This window comes from Schistocerca nitens, chromosome 7, assembly GCF_023898315.1.
Source record: "Schistocerca nitens isolate TAMUIC-IGC-003100 chromosome 7, iqSchNite1.1, whole genome shotgun sequence".
Lineage (NCBI taxonomy): Eukaryota > Metazoa > Arthropoda > Insecta > Orthoptera > Acrididae > Schistocerca > Schistocerca nitens.
This window is the reverse complement of record NC_064620.1, coordinates 191,963,660-191,987,084: the sequence shown is the minus strand read 5'-3', so window position 1 is coordinate 191,987,084 and position 23,425 is coordinate 191,963,660. Positions and strand designations below refer to the sequence as shown.

Here is a 23,425-nt window from a genome sequence, read left to right as displayed (position 1 = left end):
TAACATCAGAAGCTAATAGTGTGTACGTTCTGTACCGGCTAGTGGTTTTTAGCTTACAAGACCAGTTAAATTTGTTGTCAGATGAAGAGTTTGTTAGGTTATATGACGATGTTCTATGGACAGCGAGATACAGTGTTTAAGCCATAAATCAAGAAGCAATGCACTCATATAGAAGTAACAAATGTACGAGGGCTATCCACAAAGTATAGTCTGTCGGTAAACTGAAGAGCGAGCGAGCGAGTCCCCACTCTGCTAACCCAGCTACGTCACAAGGCGCTTCTACAAGCTGTTTCGCAACGTAGTACCGGCCCTACCGCGGTGCGCGATTTAAATCTGTGGCGACGCCCTACACAGATACGTCTCGGCTGCGTTTTTTTTTTTTTTAGACAAATGCATTAATACCATAAGGAACACAAAAGACGATAGATTCTTTCCAAATACAACAATAGAGTAAATAATATTAACATAAGAACGGAAGTCAGGATTTTACTACAAACATAGAACCGAATGCCTATTCATGTGAATATGGTATATGTTGTTCTGTTGCTATTCGTAAAACGAACCGCACATAATTCAATAAATCTGTAGAATTTAAGGCTTGTTCTTACTTTGTGTTTCTACTGAAAGATAGAAGTTTTCTTTGAAGGACTGTATTGAAGCTTAACAATTCTTGCAACATGAAGAGTGTTTAAAAAGTAAGCAGAAATTTACAATTCTGTGTGTTAGTCCGATTTGCACTACTTTTTTGTCACTGTCTTCGTGAACATGTCTCTAAAGTATGTGTACAATGTTATGCATATTGGCTATTTACTCTCCTGTCAGTTGTCAAAAGATTACATGTGTTTTGGTAGCATCAACGATTATTTGTTTTGTATAAAAATAGCTTAGAGAATCTGTATCAAATTTTGTTGTAAGAATGGAATAAAATGTATGAAGAATGAGATTTTCACTCTGCAGCGGAGTGTGCGCTGATATGAAACTTCCTGGCAGATTAAAACTGTGTGCCCGACCGAGACTCGAACTCGAACTCGGGACCTTTGCCTTTCGAGGGCAAGTGCTTGTAACGATACATATTAAAGGCTTTACTTTAATGAAGTATGCGATCCCTTCCAAATTCAACCAGTTTAATGAGTATTTATGATTATAGAAAAGTTATTGTGTAAGTTAACAATGATTGCACAACATGTCTCCATAAACAGTCAACCCATTAAATTATACTGAATAACTGACCCACACAAAAGTTAATATCACTTGATCACTGATACAGCAAATGTCATCATGTAAAAACACTAAGTTCATCTTAAATAATTAATATGAAGTACGAGAAATAGTGGCCAACTTACGTATTTTGGATCTCCTTAAATAAAAATCGCCCAGTGAAACCTATTTGTTCACTAGGAGCGTTTTCACTCAGTATTCACGTAATCAATCCTGTTTTAGACGAAAACCTATGTAATTCTTCATAATTCATGTTACTTACTTATTTATGCAAATTAGAGAAGTCAATTGACAAACTTCTAAAAAACGACCTTTTTGTAACAAAGAATTATTCTGTCAAGTCAACAAATCTGTCTGTCATTTTAATAACATGTTAAATTATGTCACTCGATGCAAATTAATAACTTTTCTGCACAAATTATGATAACAGATGTACATGTGACTCATAAACTGTATCTCTTTTTAGTAGTTCTTTGACAATGTTATAAATACAAGCAGCTAGAAGGGTCGAGAGAGCAGTCGGAGGCAGTCAGGGCAGTCGGAATGTCACTTTGGTGAAGTGTGTTTCTGTGTTATTGTTTGGCAAAACAAGTCAAAGAACATGTAAAGGAAGTATTACTTTGTGTTGTGTTATGGTCTTTGGTGGACAGTGGAATCAATATGGCCACCAAAGTAATAAATGTTTGATGTTTACATATGTGTTGGTTTCGCTCGTTCTTTATCAGCAAAAGCACATGAAAAACACGGAACCTCATGTGTTTACCCTAGACAACCAAATTTAGAGCCAGCATCAGCAACGAGACACCGCAGCGATCCAGCAAGCAGCAGCGATTACTACAATACAATATTTTGTAATGGCGCCAACCTAACATCAAGTGCTAACAAGCTCCGTAAATTGGAGTGAAATAGTGCGATTACAGCAATTAGCCGAAATATCCAACTACGATTTGGCGGTCCATTTACAAAAGTGGGGGCTCAGCCGGGATCTTTAAGTGCATCGATGATAATAGTGCAGCGATAAATTTCGTAAGTGCTTAGCACTCCAAAAAATTTTATTTGTGCATTGTGGCAACAGTGAAAATATGTCAAAAATAAATAAATAAAGTGTGTTTGTGCGACTACGAAGAACTATCATCACACCGCTCGGAAGATTAACGTCTGGATTATGTCAATGGATTTCATCAATCAAGACTTCAGCTTCGATAAAACTGAATAGAAGTGAAGAAAGCCAACAAGAACACCGATCACGACATCATAGCATAAAGCAAGGTATTTTGTTGTTGTCATTTAAAATAATTATTAGTGAAAATGTCTCTACCTGAGAGGGATGAGAGCGTAGGAAATGTAAAAATTGAACCAGGGGATGGTGAACAATTAAACTTAACAGAGTGGCTAGCAGGGTTTGCAACTCAAATAAACTCGCAACTTAAACAATTAAGTGAACAAGTAAGTTTGAAACATGAAGAAAACACAGATAGACTGAATAAGTTAAGTTTGGATTCTAAACAATCAAGTGAACAAGTAAGTTTGAAACTTGAAGAAAACACAGATAGACTGAATAAGTTAAGTTTGGATTTTAAACAATCAAATGAAGAACACACAGATAGACTGGATAAGTTAAGTTTGGATTTTGATCTATTAAGTACTCATCTCAATGAGAAGTGTGAGGAAATTAAAACTACCCTCAGCAAGAACACTAGCGAACAGTTGATACACTTCAGAAAAGAATTTCAAGTTAAAGTTGAAAGTTTAAATGAAAACATACAAGCTAACACAGACAGCATTGCTGTCATCTACAACAGAGTAGATGCTGAAGCTAAAAGATTAGATCAAAGAATAGACAAAACATCAGAAGACCTTAAACAAGAATACAACCTGTACACCACTAATGTAGATACAAAAGTAGAAAATATGCACACTAAATATTCACAATTGGAAGATGCAGTGATGTCCAAACAAACGATTTACAATCAAGATACAATGTATGGGCACATCCAAGTGAAATGCTTTCCTGGTGAAAATCTCCACCCTATTGACTTTATTCACCAATGTAAGGATATGTTTGTTGTAGGAATGTCAGACAACATAAAAATTAAGTTAGTAAAACGGTTTCTAGAAGGGGAGGCCCTATCCTGGGCAAATGAGAATAATGATTCTTGGAATACATTTGAAGAGTTTGAAGCCAAATTTATTTGTAAATTTTGGTCACAGTCCATACAAGCCAGATTAAAGTCAGAATTTCTAAATGGACCAGTGTATAGAGGGAAAGTAGGGGGAATGCAAAAATTTTGCAGAGATCAATTGAAAAAACTTGCTCACTTAAATAACTCTTTTGATATTATGACACAAATTGATGTTTTAAAAAGAAGATTACCAGAGAGACTGCAGTGGGAATTGGTCCATGGACCAGACGATTCAATGGAAGAGTTCCTGAAATTTGTAGATAGATTAGATAGGGCCTTGGAAAGAGATAATAACCAAAGTTTTGGCTCTGGCAACAACCAGTATGGGGGGTGGAACAGGAATGTAAATAGAGATTATTATGGGAGGAGAGACTTTGAAAATTCTGGAAATAATGCGCCAAATAGGGGAGATAGGAGATATGAAAATAATTTCAGAAACAATACACAGGAGGGAGGATGGAGGAGAGATAACAGGAATGATAGAAATAGGTTTTGGGGAAGAGAACAAGATAGAAGGGGGTTTGTTGAAACTAGTGAACAAAACGACAACTACAAATGGACAGACCGAGGAAACCAGCCGGGAAACGGTGGACAGTCCCACTAGATGTCCGTAGTTTAGGGGCTAGACAATATTATGACATGACAACACATAACCGAAACTGGAAAAGGAGAGGATACAATGTAAAGAGTAAATACCATGAAAATACTGAAGTTGTTAGAATGAATAAATTAGAATTTAATAAAAGGTTTTGGGATACTATGAGTAAAAGTGATACAGTTAATAAAAACTGTATTCAAGCACAGGTAGTTGGTGAAAGTGCAGAAGTTGAAGGTATTGCAGAGTTCCATAGTTGGGCTGAAAAGGATACTGGTGTGAATAACAAGTCAAACACACCACAAGTAGAATCTATTTTGGGGGGTTTATTTGATATGAAGGGGAATGACGAAGTGTTTAATGGAGCCAAAGACTCAATTGCTGAGATTCAGATACATAGGGGGGAAACTGAAGATGAGGTTGTTGTGGAGGAGGAGGAAGAAGTAATAGAGGGACATTTAAATAATGATCCTAAATCAAGTGATGTTATTGATGAGAGTGTAGAGAAAGAAATAAAAGTATTTGTAGAATTGAAAAGTGATGATGAGATAAAGGTAAGTGATGTGACGAACATGGGTGATAATGAGGTTAATTTAAGTGAAATGCAGACTAGGGAATGTGTATCTGAGGACAAGCTATTGCCTATTGGGAACTATGAAATGCTAATCTATGAGAACGGTAATAATAATAATATTAAAGAAAATATAAAGGGATGGAATGTAAATGTGTGTTTTCAAGAAAAAGGGGAAAAGTTTTTAGAAGTTTTGTGGAACAACTATGGAAACTGTATAAACAAAGATGCCTTTTGGAAAGAATTAGCAAAGGTAAGTGCAACCTTGTATCCTATATGGTGGACAAGAATCCGTAGTGGACTTTATAAAAAAGGGGGTGAAAACAGTAGGTTGTTAAGTGACAACACAGTGTTAAAAGGAACAGATGAAAACAAAGGTTTATGTTTAAATGTCAATGCTTTGCAAACAGAGAGGGATGTGTCTAAGTGTAGGAAAGAGACATTAGGCTTAGGAACTAAAGAAATTGAAAATGATCTATTGTTTGAAAATACTGAAATAGACAAAGATGTTGAGCTAGGTTGTCCATATGTTAAAGTAAACATTGACATTTGTCCATTTGAAATAAAAGAAAGCCCACATCCTAATGCGTATAGACTTATCTTTCCCAGATCAAGAAGGTTATTTGGATTAAGAAACATCACTGAATTGAAACCATATAAACATGATTAAGCACATTTCCCTGTTTGAATACAATTACTTCCCCAGTTTCCATAAAGCGTTTTACCAGCAAAGATTTTTACTGGGTGTGTCAAATAGCAACTACCACTCATCCTATAGACCCTCGAAAAGTTCCAGATCTCTGAGAGAATGTTTTTATATTTGTATTGTCACTATTGAATATTAAATTTTGAGACATCTTCTTTACTTGCAATGGGCAAGAAGGTGACAAACATTTATTACTTTCGTTTTGTATTGTTGAATATGGGACATACTTGCACCAAATATAAAAGACATTGTAAAAATTGTTGTGCAAGACCCATCATTGTGTTACTATTGTTTTCTTAGGCATAAGATTTGTGGACAATTTTCTACAGCCAATCAGATGTTTACCAAATTTGATGTTTGTGTTATGTTGTGACCAATTTAAGTGTCCAATTTTAGTATTCATATGTTCTTGTACTATCTTGACTATGTGTCTCAATGGGAGACAAGTTTTTTTTAAATATTTCATTTTTTTTTAAAATGCGTATTATATTCATACATGTGACTTCTCTAGTGTTTATGTTTATATATCATGTCCATACTTATAATTATGTTCTTGGTTTTCATTTCTTTTATGTGGCTCAAAAGAAACAGACAGTGGCAAAATTTTGCTATGGACATCTGACCTGTCCATCTATGTAATATATTTATGTTCCTTCTATTATCTTGACTAATCTGTGACGCAATGAGAGCTGACTTTGAAATAATTTACATATTTATTTTTTTTATATATCTTAAAATCGCATGTGATATATTTGTGTCTGTTTTTGATCATTTTCCATGTGGCTCACTGGGAGCAAAGATTAACAATTTTTTTACTTTCATATATTACTAAATAATTTTATTATGCTGTCATACTGATTGACATAACACAAAGTGCATTTCAAACAACACAACTAAAATATTTGCAGGAAAAAGTCATTTTGAAACGGTGTAACGGTTGTTGTATACATACACATTATGCACAGTAATTGACACATTTGTCCTAGTCGGCTAATATCATTAACATTCTGTAAATGATATTACCCGAGGGGGGTATTGTAACGATACATATTAAAGGCTTTACTTTAATGAAGTATGCGATCCCTTCCAAATTCAACCAGTTTAATGAGTATTTATGATTATAGAAAAGTTATTGTGTAAGTTAACAATGATTGCACAACATGTCTCCATAAACAGTCAACCCATTAAATTATACTGAATAACTGACCCACACAAAAGTTAATATCACTTGATCACTGATACAGCAAATGTCATCATGTAAAAACACTAAGTTCATCTTAAATAATTAATATGAAGTACGAGAAATAGTGGCCAACTTACGTATTTTGGATCTCCTTAAATAAAAATCGCCCAGTGAAACCTATTTGTTCACTAGGAGCGTTTTCACTCAGTATTCACGTAATCAATCCTGTTTTAGACGAAAACCTATGTAATTCTTCATAATTCATGTTACTTACTTATTTATGCAAATTAGAGAAGTCAATTGACAAACTTCTAAAAAACGACCTTTTTGTAACAAAGAATTATTCTGTCAAGTCAACAAATCTGTCTGTCATTTTAATAACATGTTAAATTATGTCACTCGATGCAAATTAATAACTTTTCTGCACAAATTATGATAACAGATGTACATGTGACTCATAAACTGTATCTCTTTTTAGTAGTTCTTTGACAATGTTATAAATACAAGCAGCTAGAAGGGTCGAGAGAGCAGTCGGAGGCAGTCAGGGCAGTCGGAATGTCACTTTGGTGAAGTGTGTTTCTGTGTTATTGTTTGGCAAAACAAGTCAAAGAACATGTAAAGGAAGTATTACTTTGTGTTGTGTTATGGTCTTTGGTGGACAGTGGAATCAATATGGCCACCAAAGTAATAAATGTTTGATGTTTACATATGTGTTGGTTTCGCTCGTTCTTTATCATCAAAAGCACATGAAAAACACGGAACCTCATGTGTTTACCCTAGACAACCAAATTTAGAGCCAGCATCAGCAACGAGACACCGCAGCGATCCAGCAAGCAGCAGCGATTACTACAATACAATATTTTGTAATGGCGCCAACCTAACATCAAGTGCTAACAAGCTCTGTAAATTGGAGTGAAATAGTGCGATTACAGCAATTAGCCGAAATATCCAACTACGATTTGGCGGTCCATTTACATGCTCTACCAACTTTTTTTTTTTTTTTTCATTTTTGTTCGATATAGTTCGTTGCGTTTGTTCTTGGCGGACGTCACAAGACATCTGTTCAAGTTGATCGTTGATTTCTTGACTCAGTTTTTTATTACAGAGAGCGCGCAGCTCTCTGACCGAACACGCTGAGCTACCGTGCCGGCTACCAACTGAGCTACCGAAGCACGACTCACGCCTGGTACCCACAGCTTTACTTCTGCCAGTACCTCGTCTCCTACCTTCCTCGTCTCCTTCGCAGGAGAGCTTCTGTAAAGTTTGGAAGGTAGGAGACGAGGTACTGGCAGAAGTAAAGCTGTGGGTACCGGGCGTGAGTCGTGCTTCGGTAGCTCAGTTGGTAGAGCACTTGCCCTCGAAAGGCAAAGTTCCCGAGTTCGAGTCTCGGTCGGGCACACAGTTTTAGTCTGCCAGGAAGTTTCATATCAGCGCACACTCCGCTGCAGAGTGGAAATTCTCATTCTGGAAACATCCCCCAGGCTGTGGCTAAGCCATGTCTCCGCAATATCCTTTCTTTCAGGAGTGCTGGTTTCGCAGGAGAGCTTCTGTAAAGTTTGGAAGGTAGGAGACGAGGTACTGGCAGAAGTAAAGCTGTGGGTACCAGGCGTGAGTCGTGCTTCGGTAGCTCAGTTGGTAGAGCACTTGCCCGCAAAGGGCAAAGGTCCCGAGTTCGAGTCTCGGTCGGGCACACAGTTTTAATCTGCCAGGAAGTTTCATATCAGCGCACACTCCGCTGCAAAGTGAAAATCTCATTCTGGAAATATCCCCCAGGATGTGGCTAAGCCATGTCTCCGCAATATCCTTTCTTTCAGGAGTGCCAGTTCTGCAAGGTTCGCAGGAGAGCTTCTGTAAAGTTTGGAAGGTAGGAGACAAGGTACTGGAAGAAGTAAAGCTGTGGGTACCGGGCGTGAGTCGTGCTTCGGTAGCTCAGTTGGTAGAGCACTTGCCCTCGAAAGGCAAAGGTCCCGAGTTCGAGTCTCGGTCGGGCACACAGTTTTAATCTGCCAGGAAGTTTTAACATGTATGAAATTTTTAGAAATATTGAATATTGCTTTTGGTGAACTTGTTATGAGTAAACCAAGGGCATTCAAGTGGTATAAACATTTCAAAGTGGGTCTTAAAGGGCAGCAGTTTTACAAGTATGGATGAGATTAAAAATGTTCAGTTAGAAGACCTATAAACTATCCCGAAGAAATAGTTCCCAAAGTGTTTCGGGAATTGGAAAAAGCACTGGCATAAGTGTGTAGTATGTAATGTGGAATATTTTGAAGAGTATAACATTGCTGTAGACTAACAAATAAAGTTCTTGCCAAAAAATAAAAGTTAATATCTAAGAACACCTCGTATGTCAAGCTTTCTGCTTGGCAGTCCAGAATCAGGGTACATGTTTTGAAGGAAATTTCAACAGTGTTTACAATATCTATTGCGCACATGTTTTAAGCAATATGTCTTAGAATCGGGTGAATAGTGACCGAGACAGAGATTTACTGTTCCATCAGTATCAAAGGTTTTACGTGATTTTGAAACTTTCTATAACGATGGGTTTCCTCACAAAATTATTAATTTCCTTCTTGGCGATTCCAGTAAACCATGCGGCTTATTTCCGCACTTCTTCTTTATGCGTCCTATTGGGAGAGGCTGACGTTTGCCTAAATTGCAGCCATTTGGTTGGGAGTAGTAATATTAGCCAACAGTTCTTTTTGCGCCGCCTCTTTAACATATGCTGTACTAACATTAGAGACGATCGAACGCTCGTTACTCCGCAAATACCTCCTCTTCTTCGTATTCTGCACATTTTCTTACAATGCTAGACGATTATATCGAAGTATATCAGTAAGTATACAAAGTTAACTCACACTGGCAACTAAAATCCCACGAACAGAAACAACATATATCACTGCACGCCAATCTACACCGCTACACAGGTAACGGGCAACAGATTTTGGGTGCCCTGTAGTTCGGTGGCAGCGTTCTTCCGCGAAAGGCCACCTCCCCCACCAAGAGCGCTGCTCGCTCTTCAGTTTACAGACAGACTATACATTACGTTTTCGTTTGTGTCCGTTAGGGGCGGGGCTAGCGCGGCCATCTTGGTGTCATGGCATTCCGCCGCTCAGTCGGCATCCTGCCGTGCTAGTGAGAGGTTCGTGCTGTACTCCGTTGAGTTACTGTGACAGTTTTAGATGTCAGCGTTAATGCCGCGAAGTGTGAAGTGCGTGCTGTAATAAGGTTTCTGACTGCAAAAAACTGTACACCGATAGAAATCTATCGGCAGCTTTGTGAAGTGTATGGGGACAACATAATCACTGAAGATGGGTCATAAAATTTAAAAATGGCCGAACTAACGTTGACGACAAAGAGCGAAGTGGAAGACCCAGCATAGTGACTGCCGAACTTGTCGAAAAAGTCGATGCCACGGTCCGTGAAAACCGTAATTTCACAATAATGGAACTCTCTATGAGTTTTCCACAAATTTCACGTATTTGTTGCACGAAATCATTACCAAAAAGCTTGGTTACAACAAGTTTTGTGCAAGATCGATACCAAAAATCTTAACAGAGATTCACAAAAATCAGCGAATGGCTGCAGCGTTAAGGTTTTTGGACGCTTACGGGAAAGATGGCGACTCATTTCTCGATCGCATCGTTTCTGGTGACGAAACATCGGTTAAGCATGTGAACTGCGAGACAAAATTGCAGTCAATGCAGTGGGGGCACACAAATTCCCCCCAAAAACCCAAGAAATGTATGCAGACAATGTCGGCAAGGAAGGTGATGGCGACTGTCTTTTTGGCACAGAAAAGGTGTGATTTTTGTGGATTTCCTGGAAAGAGGCGCTACAATAAACTCTCAAAGGTATTGCCAAACTCTGCACAACCTCAGAAGAGCAATATAAAACAAGCGCAGGGGAAAGTTGGGCTCAAAGATCTTGCTGATTCACGACAACGCCCGGGCCCACGTGGCAAATGCCACTCATGAAGTTCTCGAATCTTTTAAGTGGGAGTTGTTTCCTCATCCGCCGTACAGTCCCAACCTGACACCGAGCGACTTCCACATATTCCCAGCAATGAAGAAGTGGTTGGCTATGTAACGTTTTTATGACGACGCACAGCTTCAAGACGAGGTAACCACGTGGTTGAAGGCGCAGGCGGCCGAATTTTACGACGAAGGAATTTCCAAGCTCGTCCATCGCTACGATAAGTGCCTTAATTTAAATGGCAACTATGTAGAAAAGTAGTATTTAAGTGTGGCTTTCATCTGTGTATAATAAAAAAATTTCCAATACTTTATTTATTTTTAATTGCAGATTGTAATGTACTTTGTGGATAGCCCTCGTATTAGTGTCCACAATCTATTGAACAAGTTTAGTGTACAGCATGTGCTGCCAACATTGAACTAGGATTGTTCAGGCCCTAATGTTGTTTTGTGCTAAGAGCTAAACTATAACATTACATGTACTTATTTATTGGCAACACTAATAACGAAAATCTAAACATGTCAAAGGAAGAAAAGTTGCTCTCCATACATAAGTACCACAAAGAAGTGTTTCCTATTTATTTGTTAATTGAGTACACAATCACAAGATCAACTACTTTCTTCTGAGGTACAAACTTATTACTCCTTCTAAAAAAAATTATTTGAAAGTTGTCAAGAACTCCCAAGTGCAAGGCTGTTGCTCTGTTTGTAGGCCTAATGAAACAGGAGAAATAAAATACATGCTCACTATCGCCCCTGTTTAACTTTGATCTCTCCCTACTTGAAGTAAATAACCTGGAAGGATTGCCTATTATCATGCATGAGTAGTAACGCACGCTACCAATCACCATGTTGGCGAGTTTGCCCGTCTGGAATACTTTTCTAACTTTATCAAAGACTTGCTGAAAAATAACGCCTTTGAATTTTTTATATGAAAACTCAAAGCCTTTTCAATTAAACAAACTATATTACCATTCTACACTTTTATTCTTCATGTGTAAGCAGCTCGTGGTCTTCTGGTTAGCGTTGCTGATCCTCGATCTTGGGAACACGGGTTCAATTCAGGTACAGGTCAGGGATTTCCTCCACTTTGGACTGTGTGTGCGTGTGTGTGTGTGTGAGTGTGTGTGTGTGTGTGTGTGTGTGTGTGTGTGTGTGTGTGTGTGTGTGTCGGTATATTGCCTTTGTCGTTATCGTTATGTAAGTTGCTGAAATGGCTCAACTAGGAGCATCTTGGCCACAAATGCCTTACACACATTATTCTTTATGTCGACACGTTTGTTTATCAACATAGTCACCTTGGTGATGAATACACTTATCTCAATGAGAGGTCAGTTTGATAGTACCGTCACTGTTAATTGTCTGATTCTGTTAACGGAGCCACAACCTCACCTCTGCATGCACAATTCATCACTATCAGAGTGAAGCTCTGGAAAGTGTTCTTTAAGTTCTGGAAACAGATGAAAATCAGATGACGCCAAGTCGGGGATGGAGGATGATCGATGACAGTGACCCTAAGCATCAGAATGTGGCAGACATTGCAGCACTCGTGTGTGGTCTGGAATTGTCATGCTGAAGGGAAGGGTGCTCCATGTGTGAATAAACTCTCTGAAATTGTGCTCACTCGAATGCAGCATGGCGTTTCTCACACACTGAAACAATTATGTTCCACACCACTACGTTACACGCCGCAATTCGGAGCCCTCTAGCGGCAGAGGGTTGCAACTTGCGCCAGTGAATCAGGAGAGTCGACCGAGTAATATTCAAGACATGTAATACATCAACTAATACTGAGAACAGAATGAGAAACTCGGAGGCATTACCTCTCAGAACACCCTCGTAGGCTCTCCACCAGCCACTCTACTCGAGAACATCAACCTGCTTACGCCAAGGAATTCATTAATATCAATACAGTCAAAATTACAAATAAAAAAAACACTGTTTTTAAATCAATGACAGGTGACTCCCAAGTGAAGGGGCATGAGAACTGATAGCCCCTTGTCCATATTGCTTTAAAAAATTCCACAATTCAAAATGAAAAACATTCCTGAACAGTTAGCAAAAAGAAGGAAGCAGTTTCCTAACTAAAAACGAGTGTCTGTCCTCACTAAACAAAACACATAAAACACCAAAGCAATTTCCGAAGAACACCTATGCTTACCACACCAGCGTCCCATCCAAGACTGAGCTCCCCCAGACCCCACCGACTAGCCATTGCCCCGAGGAACTTTTTGTTTTAAAGGAGTGGGGATGGACAGTCAGTGGCTCGTTGAGCCATAAGAGCATGAAAAGCTCTCATTGGCCGAAAAGCAACTTTACCAACTGTTTAAATAGACATCCAACTGAAGTCGCTGTGAAGACTATCCCAGGGAGTGGGGTGGATATCATTACCAATGTTTTGGAGAGACACAAACGAGAATACTCTGACTGAGAAGTAAGCCCCTTGTTAAGCCTCATTGGAGATGTCAAACAAGGTTGGTAGAACACTACCAGAAAGTTCAAGGAAGTCTCTGTTACCCTCACCAGCAGCTTTGAGCTACTAACAGCCATACATCCTGACCTGTAGAGATTATTTTTTTCAGAAGGAATGGGTAAGGAGAGGAAGCTGGTTGTTCCACAAAAAAGATGTTGTCACACCATGTGTATTCTCTTCTCAGTGAGCTACAAAAGCACAGAAACAAAGGCATCCATGAAGCACATAAACGACTTTACCCGACAATACAGGCTAGAAAAATGAAAGTGACATCTTTCAGTACGCCATCTTGATATCATGCTCAGTGGCAGCACTTAACATACTGCAGTGTCATATGTTGTTAACACGTTTATACGCAGTGATTACATATTCACAGAAGTATCATAATAAATAGCAAAAAACTTACATGAATTAAAGTATATTACAGCAAAAGCAAAAAGCATTTCCAGTAAACATGCATCTGTAAATAAGCCATTTCTGAGATGACTGTGAATGCATGGATAAGAGCTGACACTGACTTGAGAGTGCACAAGCATTTGCTGGAGTCAGCTTTTTTCAAAGAAAACCTCGCACATAGGCACAGCTCATATTACACATGGGGACACACTTGCAAAACATGCACACAGCTGAGTGCCTTCACGCCACTACAGATGAGCTGTTAAGCCATAACGTAGCCTGTCATATGCAAATTTCCTGAATGTTCTGTAAATTAGCGTCATGTTCAAAAGTATCCAAACGATATGAATTTGTGAAAACAGGTGTTATGATCAAAAGATTTCTGAATGAATTGTGTGTTTTAAAAAAAATCCTCATTATTTATCATAGTCAACAATCTTATTACTTGTGTTATGCATGCAGGTTAATGATTTAGCTGACATGTTATGAAATAATGCTTGATATCTCTATAAACCATTTTGGAAATCATTGGGTATTTTGTCATGTGGCTCACAACTCTCACCAATGCACTTGACTCAGCTTGGGATAATATGATACACATGCCGATTGATCGGAAGACAGGCAGGCAGGTATTGGCAAGTCTGTGTTAGCTGACAAAGTGTTTTAGCTTGCTGAACAAGCAGTAACTTATCTTGGCTCGTCTGTTTGAGAAAGCACTCATGCATGCATTTTCCAAGTCAGTGATAAACATGGTTCGAGATGGTGAGAGTACTGACTCACTGTCTAAGCGAGAAGATAGGTAATAAGTCAAGGAAGGCACTAGCAGAACGAAGTCATTTGATGCTGCTGTCCTTTATGCATATATAGCCAGAGAATTTGCACACTGGAATACTGACAAGGAACCTGTCGAGTGCGAGGTCACAAGTTCTGTCTATAGTAACACTCATTTTAAAGTGTTCTGTTCACAATTACCACAGAAAAATATTAGCTGCTAATAACTCACCATGTGCATCAGGAGGGTGACAGAAAATGAGTGCCTGGGAGATGAAGAGACCAGTTTTCTATGGGATGTATGAATTACACTTCACAAAATGGACATTGTAGGCATTCAAGAAATCTTCAAAACAAACCATTAACTTGCACCACAAACACCGAATAAAAAATGTGGTGCCAAAATGATTACAAGGGTTTGCACCTCAAGATTGGAGGCAAACTCCTTGGGAGTCACAAACCGTGCAGAATGTTTAACTAATTAACCACTCTTAAAAATGTATATAGAATCATTTTGCTGTAATGCAAACTGATGAAATGTGATAGCATGCAACTAAATGCGAAGCAGACTGTCATGGAACTTTTTGTGGAACTGGCTGTCCTTTAAGTTATAGCTGCAGATAGTATGGTAACATGGAACATTGGCACAGAAAAAAAAACATACAGAGGCTAAAATTTGTCCAATGGTTCCGCGTGGTATGAAATGCAATGTCACACACTTTTCAGGAGGGATAATTTTATCTAAATTAGTATAATTTTTATATGCAGACCAAGAATCGAGCAAAGGCAAGTTATTTCGACCAACTATTGGCCAAAAGCAGTGTTCATACCGTAGTTGTAGATCTCTTACATTCATTTTTCCATTCTTGCTTGCTGTGACGTAAATATTCCCTACTGACCTTGCAAGATCACAAACACAAGATAGAATCGTAGGGAGCAGAGCGGCCCCAACTTCTTGCAGCACAGTAAACAACTTTCTAGCCAATGTACCATCCAGATTAACAGTCGGCATTATTGCAATTTTTTTTTTTTTTTTTTTTTTTTTTTTTTTCATCAGTCTACTGACTGGTTTGATGCGGCCCGCCACGAATTCCTTTCCTGTGCTAACCTCTTCATCTCAGAGTTGCACTTGCAACCTACGTCCTCAGTTATTTGCTTGACGTATTCCAATCTCTGTCTTCCTCTACAGTTTTTGCCCTCTACAGCTCCCTCTAGTACCATGGAAGTCATTCCCTCATGTCTTAGCAGATGTCCTATCATCCTGTCCCTTCTCCTTATCAGTGTTTTCCACATATTCCTTTCCTCTTCGATTCTGCATAGAACCTCCTCATTCCTTACCTTATCAGTCCACCTAATTTGCAACATTCGTCTATAGCACCACATCTCAAATGCTTCGATTCTCTTCTCTTCCGGTTTTCCCACAGTCCATGTTTCACTACCATACAATGCTGTACTCCAGACGTACATCCTCAGAAATTTCTTCCTCAAATTAAGGCCAGTATTTGATATTAGTAGACTTCTCTTGGCCAGAAATGCCTTTTTTGCCATAGCGAGTCTGCTTTTGATGTCCTCCTTGCTCCGTCCGTCATTGGTTATTTTACTGCCTAGGTAGCAGAATTCCTTAACTTCATTGACTTCGTGACCATCAATCCTGATGTTAAGTTTCTCGCTGTTCTCATTTCTACTACTTCTCATTACCTTCATCTTTCTCCGATTTACTCTCAAACCATACTGTGTACTCATTAGACTGTTCATGCCGTTCAGCACATCATTTAATTCTTCTTCACTTTCACTCAGGATAGCAATGTCATCAGCAAATCGTATCATTGGTATCATTGATATCCTTTCACCTTTTATTTTAATTCCACTCCTGAACCTTTCTTTTATTTCCATCATTGCTTCCTCGATGTACAGATTGAAGAGTAGGAGGGAAAGGCTACAGCCTTGTCTTACACCCTTCTTAATACGAGCACTTCGTTCCTGATTGTCCACTCTTATTATTCCCTCTTGGTTGTTGTACATATTGTATATGACCCGTCTCTCCCTATAGCTTACCCCTACTTTTTTCAGAATCTCGAACAGCTTGCACCATTTTATATTGTCAAACGCTTTTTCTAGGTCGATAAATCCTATGAAAGTGTCTTGATCTTTCTTTAGCCTTGCTTCCATTATTAGCCGTAACGTCAGAATTGCCTCTCTCGTCCCTTTGCTTTTCCTAAAGCCAAACTGATCGTCACCTAGCACATTCTCAATTTTCTTTTCCATTCTTCTGTATATTATTCTTGTAAACAGCTTCGATGCATGAGCTGTTAATCTGATTGTGCTATAATTCTCGCACTTGTCAGCTCTTGCCGTCTTCGTAATTGTGTGGATGATGCTTTTCCGAAAGTCAGATGCTATGTCGCCAGACTCATATATTCTACACACCAACGTGAATAGTCATTTTGTTGCCACTTCCCCCAATGTTTTAGAAATTCTGATGGAATGTTATCTATCCCTTCTGCCTTATTTGACCGTAAGTCCTCCAAAGCTCTTTTAAATTCCGATTCTAATACTGGATCCCCTATCTCTTCTAAATCGACTCCTGTTTCTTCTTCTATCACATCAGACAAATCTTCACCCTCATAGAGGCTTTCAATGTATTCTTTCCACCTATCTGCTCTCTCCTCTGCATTTAACAGAGGAATTCCCGTTGCACTCTTAATGTTGCCACCATTGCTTTTAATGTCACCAAAGGTTGTTTTGACTTTCCTGTATGCTGAGTCTGTCCTTCCGACAATCATATCTTTTTCGATGTCTTCACATTTTTCCTGCAGTTATTTCTTCTTAGCTTCCCTGCACTTCCTATTTATTTCATTCTTCAGCGACTTGTACTTCTGTATTCCTGATTTTCCCGGAACATGTTTGTACTTCCTCCTTCCATCAATCAACTGAAGTATTTCTTCTGTTACCCATGGTTTCTTCACATCTACCTTCTTTGTACCTATGTTTTCCTTCCCAACTTCTGTGATGGCCCTTTTTAGAGATGTCCATTCCTCTTCAACTGTACTGCCTACTGCGCTATTCCTTATTGCTGTATCTATAGCGTTAGAGAACTTCAAACATATCTCGTCATTCCTTAGTACTTCCGTACTTGCGTATTGATTCTTCCTGACTAATGTCTTGAACTTCAGCCTACTCTTCATCACTACCATATTGTGATCTGAGTCTATATCTGCTCCTGGGTATGCCTTACAATCCAGTATCTGATTTCGGAATCTCTGTCTGACCATGATGTAATCTAATTGAAATCTTCCCGTACCTCCCGGCCTTTTCCAAGTATACCTCCTCCTCTTGTGATTCTTGAACAGGGTATTCACTATTACTAGCTGAAACTTGTTACAGAACTCAATTAGTCTTTCTCCTCTTTCATTCCTTGTCCCAAGCCCATATTCTCCTGTAACCTTTTCTTCTACTCCTTCCCCTACAACTGCATTCCAGTCGCCCATGACTATTAGATTTTCGTCCCCCTTTACATACTGCATTACCCTTTCAATATCCTCATACACTTTCTCTATCTGTTCATCTTCAGCTTGCGATGTCGGCATGTATACCTGAACTATCGTTGTCGGTGTTGGTCTGCTGTTGATTCTGATTAGAACAACCCGGTCACTGAACTGTTCACAGTAACACACCCTCTGCCCTACCTTCCTATTCATAACGAATCCTACACCTGTTATACCATTTTCTGCTGCTGTTGATATTACCCGATACTCATCTGACCAGAAATCCTTGTCTTCCTTCCACTTCACTTCACTGACCCCTACTATATCTAGATTGAGCCTTTGAATTTCCCTTTTCAGATTTTCTAGTTTCCCTACCCGTTCAAGCTTCTGACATTCCACGACCCGACACGTAGAACATTATCCTTTCGTTGATTATTCAATCTTTTTCTCATGGTAACCTCCCCCTTGGCAGTCCCCTCCCGGAGATCCGAATGGGGGACTATTCCGGAATCTTTTGCCAATGGAGAGATCATCATGACACTTCTTCAATTACAGGCCACACGTCCTGTGGATACATGTTACGTGTCTTTAATGCAGTGGTTTCCATTGCCTTCTGCATCCTCATGTCGTTGATCATTGCTGATTCTTCTGCCTTTAGGGGCAATTTCCCACCCCTAGGACAAGAGAGTGCCCTGAACCTCTATCCGCTCCTCCGCCCTCTTTGACAAGGCTGTTGGCAGAATGAGGCTGACTTCTTATGCCGGAAGTCTTTGGCGGCCAATGCTGATTATTTATCAAAATTTAGGCAGTGGCGGGGATCGAACCCGGGACCGAAGACGTTTTGATTATGAATCAAAGACGCTACCCCTAGACCACGGGCATGCGAATGCTTTAAGGCACTGATGTTACTTGATCTTGATACAACTGTCTTGATACCTCTAATTTCCAGGGTTCCTTTTACATGCATTTTCTCTTCAAATCCCAATTGGTCAGCACTGAAAACAAATTCCTTTCTGAACGATGATATAAGTTTGTTTATTTTATATATAAATTTTCTAGACAATTCCGCAGTTTGCAGTACATCATCAAGTTGATAATTTGTTTGAAATTTCATTATCTTGTGTGTAGCAAATCTGTAGCACTATTTGGAGTTATACAACCATCCACTGCTTTCCTTGAAATAATTGTATTCTATGTTGCGCATGTTTGATGTGCATAACATAGTAGATCACTATCATGCACATCCTGTAGACTGTATCAAGCTTCCTTGAAATGTGAAGCATCAGTTATTATAACAAGTGTGCATTGTCCTCCCTTGAATATCGATAGTTTTTCCTATGCACTACACATTCGTGATGCTGCAGACTTTTTCGAAATCTGTTCATAATTGATATTTTTACTATGCTGCCCTCTCCTTGGACAAAGATTGTCATTTACAATATTTCACCGGAGACAGGATTTGCGGCTCCCCGTCTGGCGAGGATGATGAATTACATGGCTCCACACCTGTTTCAGTGTCACTTTCACTTGTTAAGCATGAATCGTAATCATTATAGTCCCAATGTACATTGTCTGCACAGTCGAGTGTATGTGACATCACACATTCCACTGTGTCATCTTGCAGAAACGCTGATGTTTCAGCTGCCACTTCTTTCTCACTCTGCAGAATTCCTGGGCTATCTTTCTGATGAATGTCAACTTTTGCACCTGTTCTTGTAGATATAATACAATGTTTGCTTTGTTTATCATTCCCATTTCTGTGCTTTATACCTAATGTTTGAATTACACTTTTTAAATCCCTCAAACTTTTCTCAGTGATGAATAACAATCACATTTTAATTATTGTTATTATTTATAGGTAGCCTTGGTGAAGAGAATGAGAAACAACTGCTCACTTACATAAGGCGGTTGCAAATGTGTGGATTTGCACCAGCTGGAGAAACTCTTCGTAGGCTGGTAGTCCAGTTTGCGGAAAGAAATGGAATTCCTCTTAGATTTTCTAAAGAAAATCAAATGGCTGGTTGGGACTGTTTACAGTCCTTTCTGAAATGTAACCCACAGCTAGCTATGAAGAAGCTACAAGATCTCTCTATTGATAGGGTGATGGGAATGGAATTTTTCTTTAGTTCTGGAAGTCTTAACTGCAAATTATTTACTGGATAAGCCTGGCCACCTGTACAACATGGACGAAACTGTGTTTCAGATGAATCCTAGACCAGACAGTGATAACAGAAAAAGGTTGTCCTTCTTTGTATCAAGTAACTTCCCCCCCCCCCAAAAAAAAAAAAAAAAAAAAAAAAAAAAAAAAAAAAAAACGGGAAACCATAATGGTAATCACTTGCTGCAATGCTGAAGGCAACTTCATTTCTCCAGCGTGCATTTTAAAAGGTAAAAGAAACAAGTCTGAATGGGGGGATAGACTTCCGAATGGTTTGATTGTATTTATGAATGAGAGATCAGGGTATTTCAACTCTGATATATTCATGAGTTGGACAAAAGACCACTTTATTCCCACAAAACAAGGAAAAGTAGGTCTGCTTCTCGATGGGCACACCTCACATTCTACTGATCCAGATATGCTTGATCTTGCAACAGAAAACGATTTGATCATGGTTTGTTTACCTCCACATTCAAAACGCTACCTTCAGCCTCTTAACAGGTGTGTTTTCAAATAACTGAAACAAGCTTTTTACAGAACAATGTGAAACTGGACATTGTGTCATCCTGGATGTAAAGTCTCAAGAGCACAGTTCCCTGTCTTCCTCAGTAAAGCCTGGAAGAAAGCTGCAGTTCCATCCAATGTGCAATCTGGATTTGAAGCTTATGGCTTTTACCCATACAACCCAGAAATAATTCCAGAGGAGGCATTTCAAATTTCTGATCTGGTTGCTACTGGTGTGGCAGACAAGAATGAAAGATATAACACCGACTGTAGAGGATGTGCTCAGGTTGTTCTCCCACAGAAAGGCAATAGAAGACTTGAAGCACAGGTCGATAATGAGCTGAAGTTCTCGCAGAAGATGATCAAATAGAAGCAGCAAGAGGTAGGTCACAGCGAATTAAAAGCAAAAAATCAATTCCAGGTTGGTCTAAGTTTAGCAAACCAAGTAACTCTGCAAATGACAGTGATCATTGTGCTGAGTGTGCCAAGAATTACTATGATAGAAATGGACCACAGGTGGATTGGATTAAGATTCAGATTCTTTATTGGTCATTCAGCATTATTACATGCAATAGACTTCATCAGTTCACTTAACCTATTAATTTTACAAAATAAATTTTTACATATTTAAGTTGATATTGGGCATTTCTAAAAATTCTTCCAATGAATAGAATGGATTAGTTAACAAGAAGTTATGTATATTTTCTTTAAATAATTTGTCAGGCTTGACTGACACATTTTTAGACAATTTGTTATATATTTTAATTGTCATATACTTATGACTATTGTTAGTTTTAGCTAATCTATTTTGTGGCAACAGCAGAGAAGTACAGGTTCTTGTATAGTAGTCATGCCTTTGATTTGTTACACTTAAATTAGGTAGTTCAGCAAGTATGTAGTTAATGCTGTCAAGAATATATAAATTAATATCTGTTAAATTTCTATATTTAATGAATAATGGTTTACAATGTGTTCCATTATCTACATTAGCCATTACTCTGATTGCTTTCTTCTGGATCACCATAATTTCATTTATTTTTCTGCTGTTTCCCCAGAGCATTACCCCTTCCCTTAAAACAGATTGAAAAAAAGGCAAAGTACACTGTCCTTACATACTCAAATGTCACACCACACATCAGTCTCTTCAACAAATATATAACTCTTGTCAAGTATGATACCTAAAAACTTTGCATTCAGTGTGTCATTTGCAATAAATAATTGCATGAAACCTGTACAGAGGAAGAAAACATGTGCAATAGCTGTGCAGATGAATTCTGATTTCATTTTGATGCTTTCTTGTCATTTGCTTATTTTTAAAAGTATTTATATATTTGTTTTGTATTCTATTCCTTGCAAGCGTAATAAATTTGCTTTCTGTGATTACTTATGTAGCTATGTTGTATAATAAATGCACAAAACTAGTGCTGAAATCTCCTTGCAATATAACTGTCATCTCATCCCAATGCCTGGGGTCAGATGCCTAAACGACACTGTTCATAAAAAAATTAAATATGCATATAATTATTAATAGTTTCGTAATGCCAACTGGCCTTTACATAGAAAAATCTCATCAGTGAACAATATTTCAATGCTGGTCCTAAACCTCCAATTCTAACTCGCCTTGTGATCTTCCAAACCTTAAGTATGGCATCTTCCCCTGATCTACTTTAAATATCAAATGCCATGGTACCATGCAACTCTAGCAAGGAAGGCATATCGTCTGTGGAAGCATTGGCTGGAGGCGGAAGAACACAAATAACCAAATACTACCAGGTAGTAAATACCGCTGACAGGATGTGCCTACAGAAATGCATAGTGCAAAGTTATTCTTATCTCGCTGGAAAACAACTGGGGATTTGGCATCGAAAAATACATTGATCAATGCTCTGGCCTGTGGTGCCTCAAATATAATAACTACAGGTCCTTCAGAGCTGAAAAGCTGTCACTTCAAAGTGACTGGAAATGGCAGAAAGAGACTGCAACACATGACAAATTAAAAGGGTGAAAAGCCATCTGTTTCCGTGTTGGAAAGCTTGCTGCCTCCAAAATTAGACTGCCAGAAGGCAACAAAAGACTTGCTTACTGAAAAGGTAACTCTATGTCATCAATGCAGCACTCAGGACCTATCTCATAGCACTTCCATATGGCCAAGATGTAAAGTTCTTCCTAACAGAAACAAACATCACTCACACTCCAAGAACAATGTCCTCCTCACATCTGGATGCGAACTCCTAGCCTACGCTTGTGGGTACCAGTTCCAGTGGTGGGAGAAAGACAGTCATATCACCTAGGCTGCATGCTACAGTGGCAGTTGCTTCGGAAAGTATCTAGCTGCCTCACTCATAGACAAGTATCATTGCTAGAGCGAGCTGAGGGGATCAGGAATCCTGACAGGAGAGAGATGCCACGCAATCCCCCTCCAATGAGATAAGACTTTAGGGTGAAAACGCCAAATGCAGCTCTGAAGCGTTGAACAGTGGACTGCGGGTGCTGCAGTAATGAGCAGCGTCAACAGTGGTGGCATTTGGAAAACAGTCGAGGTCTGTGGAATGCCTGACAGCACTTGTGATGACAGCTGGGTTTGTCAGCACTGTGGGTGGTCGAAGGCAGCTGGCTGCTGCCAGTTGGCATGTGATGCAGTGGTAGGGACAGCATATGACAGAGGTGAGTAGCCCATATGAGATGGTTGAAACCTGGGCTAGGCTGATGGTTGGCATGGTGCATCAGAGGATGGGTCAGGCAGCATGCTGTGTGAGGTGATGTGCAGCAACTTGGAAGGTGCAACAGGCAGCTCAAGGAACAGTGCACTGGACAGCATGGTTAACAATGGAACACTTAAGGTAAGAGACTACAACTTGAAAAAAGACGTGTTGCATGGCACAGTGACATGCACAGAAAACGCATTGGGCAACATGTGGAGTTACTAGGAACTCAGTCTCACTGAGCATAGATGGTACATGGTCTCCCAGGTGGGTGGTACAATGATGCCATAAACTGTTTGGTCAGCACTTGTGATAGACCCTGCTGAAGTGAAAGGCAGTGGCCTTTGTGGCTGCTGTTGGTATTGTCTGCAAGAAGCCCTTATGAAATGCTGCTTTGGCCGTAAGTTATGGTATTGACCTCAGCACTGCTGCAGTGGCTGCAGGCCTAGTGATGTAGAAAGGCATTTGAACAGTGCCAGGAGCTGGAGGAGCTGCACCTACAACTG

At 39.3% G+C, this 23,425-nt stretch overlaps 2 non-coding genes across 2 annotated transcripts; both read left to right on the top strand.

Moving 5' to 3' along the window:
- Positions 1–7,779: 7,779 nt before the first annotated feature.
- On the top strand, positions 7,780–7,854 carry Trnas-cga (transfer RNA serine (anticodon CGA)). Its single transcript has one exon. It is a non-coding gene; the product is annotated as a tRNA-Ser (tRNA).
- A 519-nt stretch (positions 7,855–8,373) lies between these two features.
- On the top strand, positions 8,374–8,448 carry Trnas-cga (transfer RNA serine (anticodon CGA)). The gene has a single exon. It is a non-coding gene; the product is annotated as a tRNA-Ser (tRNA).
- The last annotated feature ends 14,977 nt before the right edge of the window (positions 8,449–23,425 follow it).